The sequence below is a fragment of the Arachis hypogaea genome, chromosome 4, assembly GCF_003086295.3.
Source record: "Arachis hypogaea cultivar Tifrunner chromosome 4, arahy.Tifrunner.gnm2.J5K5, whole genome shotgun sequence".
NCBI classification, from domain to species: domain Eukaryota; kingdom Viridiplantae; phylum Streptophyta; class Magnoliopsida; order Fabales; family Fabaceae; genus Arachis; species Arachis hypogaea.
The window spans coordinates 57,283,592-57,286,210 of record NC_092039.1 but is presented as its reverse complement, the minus strand read 5'-3'; the positions used below and the strand labels follow the sequence as shown (position 1 = coordinate 57,286,210).

Here is a 2,619-nt window from a genome sequence, read left to right as displayed (position 1 = left end):
CATGTAATTTACCTCTGCCAATGCAGGGTATTCAGGATCATAGGTCTCTTCTTCAGAAGATGCCTCTTTAGTACTGTTCGATGCATTTTGCCATCCATTCAGATGAGAAATCATGTTGACTTGCTGAGTCAACATTTTGTTCTGAGCCAATATGACATTTAGAGCATCAATTTCAAGAACTCCCTTCCTCTGAGGTGTCCCATTATTCACGGAATTCCTCTCAAAAGTGTACATGAATTGGTTATTTGCAACCATTTCAATTAGTTCCTGAGCTTCTGCAGGCGTTTTCTTTAGGTTAATGGATCCACCTGCAGAATGATCCAGTGACATCTTAGAGAACTCAGACAGACCATAATAAAATATATCTATCATGGTCCACTCTGAAAACATGTCAGAAGGACAATTTTTGGTCATCTGCTTGTATCTTTCCCAAGCTTCATAGAAGAATTCACCATCTTTTTGCTTGAAGGTCTGAACATCCACTCTAAGCTTGCTCAGCTTTTGAGGAGGAAAGAACTTAGCCAAGAAGGCCGTGACTAGCTTATCCCAAGAGTCCAAGCTATCTTTAGGTTGTGAGTCCAACCATGTTCTAGCTTTGTCTCTTACAGCAAAAGGGAAAAGCATGAGCCTGTAGACTTTAGGATCTACTCCATTAGTCTTAACAGTCTCACATATCTGCAAGAACTCAGTTAAAAACTAGTAGGGATCTTCTGATGGAAGTCCATGAAACTTGTAGTTTTGTTACATTAGAGCAATTAGTTGAGGTTTTAACTCAAAATTGTTTGCTCCAATGGCAGGAATTGAGATGCTTCTTCCATCAAACTTGGAAGTAGGTGTAGTATAATCACCAAGCATCCTCCTTGCAATATTGTTGTTGGGTTCGGCAGCCATATCCTTTTCTTGTTCAAAAATTTCAGCAAGGTTATCTCTGGATTGTTGTAATTTAGTTTATCTTAGTTTCCTCTTCAGAGTCCTTTCAGGTTCAAGATCAGCTTCAACAAGAATGCCTTTTTCCTTGTTCCTGCTCATATGAGAAAGAAGAGAACAGAAAAAGAAGGGGAATCCTCTATGTCACAGTATAGAGATTCCTTTATGTTAGTAGAAGAAGGAAGGGAATAAGAGTGAAGAAGAATGAATAATCCAAACACAAAGGTGAGGATAGGGGCAGAGATATGAGATAAAGAGAAGTGTTAGTAAATGAATAAATAAATAGACTAAGATGAGAGAGAGAAGTTTTCGAAAATAATTTTTGAAAAGGAGTTAATGATTTTCGAAAATTAAAGAAGAATTAAAATTAAAATTAAAATTAAAAACAATTAGTTAATTAAAAAGAAATTTTGAAAAAGGATGAGATATTTTCGAAAAATTGATAGGGAAAATTAGTTAGGTGGTTTTGAAAAAGATAAGAAACAAATAAAAAGTCAATTAGTTAGTTGAAAAAGATTTGAAAATTAATTTTGAAAAGATAAGAAGATAAGAAGATATTTTGAAATCAAATTTTTGAAAAAAGATAAAATTTAAAAAGATATGATAAAAAGATATGATTAAAAAGATATGGCTGGAAAAGATTTAATTTTTAAAATTAAAATTGATTACCTGACTAACAAGAATCTAAAAGATATGATTCTAAAATTTAAAGATTGAACGTTTCTTAACAAGAAAATAACAAACTTCAAATTTTTGAATCAATCATATTAATTGTTAGTAAAGTTTCGAAAATTTGAAATAAAATAAGAAAAAGATTTTGAAAAATTAAATTAAAAATTTTTGAAAAAAATAGTAAGAGAAATGAAAAAGATTTAATTTTTGAAAAGGTTTTGAAAAGATAAGATTTTTTTTAAAATTAAAAATTTGACTTGACTTACAAGAAATAACTAATTTTAAAAATTTTGACTAAGTCAACTCAAATTTTCGAAATTTTGAGAGAATTGAGGAAAAGATATTTTTTGATTTTTGAATTTTTAATGATGAGAGAGAAAAACACAAATATGACCCAAAACATGAAAATTTTGGATCAAAACCAATGATGCATGCAAGAACACTATGAATGTCAAGATGAACACCATGAACACTTTGAAGATCATGATGAACATGAAGAACTTATTTTTGAAAAATTTTTGATGCAAAGAAAACATGCAAGACACCAAACTTAGAAATCTTTCATGTTTAGACACTATAAATGCAAAAATGCACATGAAAAACATCATACAACACAAAATAAGAAAATTTAAAGATCAAACAAGAAGACTTACCAAGAACAACTTGAAGATCATGAAGAACAGTATGAATGCATGAATTTTTGAAAAATACAAGAACAAGATGAATATGCAATTGACGCCAAACTTAAAACATGACACTAGACTCAAACAAAAAACACAAAAATTTTTTTATTTTATTATTTTTTTGGATTTTATTTTATATTTTTCGAAAAACATATAGGAAAAAGAAAATAAGAAATTCAAAATTTTTAAGAAGAATTCCAGGAATCTTTCAATGTTAGCCTAAAGCTCCAATCCAAGGGTTGGACATGGCTTAATAGCCAGCCAGCTTTAGGATGGCATTACATGCATTGAGGTGATTAGTTGAAGTCTCATTCCAAAATGATTTGGATATGGCTTT

The 2,619-nt window shown here is 30.6% G+C and overlaps 1 non-coding gene across 1 annotated transcript; it reads left to right on the top strand.

Annotated features, from left to right (window-relative positions):
* The first annotated feature begins 388 nt into the window (after positions 1–388).
* Positions 389–492, top strand: LOC112799438 (small nucleolar RNA R71). Its single transcript, XR_003201019.1, has one exon. It is a non-coding gene; the product is annotated as a small nucleolar RNA R71 (small nucleolar RNA).
* Positions 493–2,619: the final 2,127 nt, after the last annotated feature.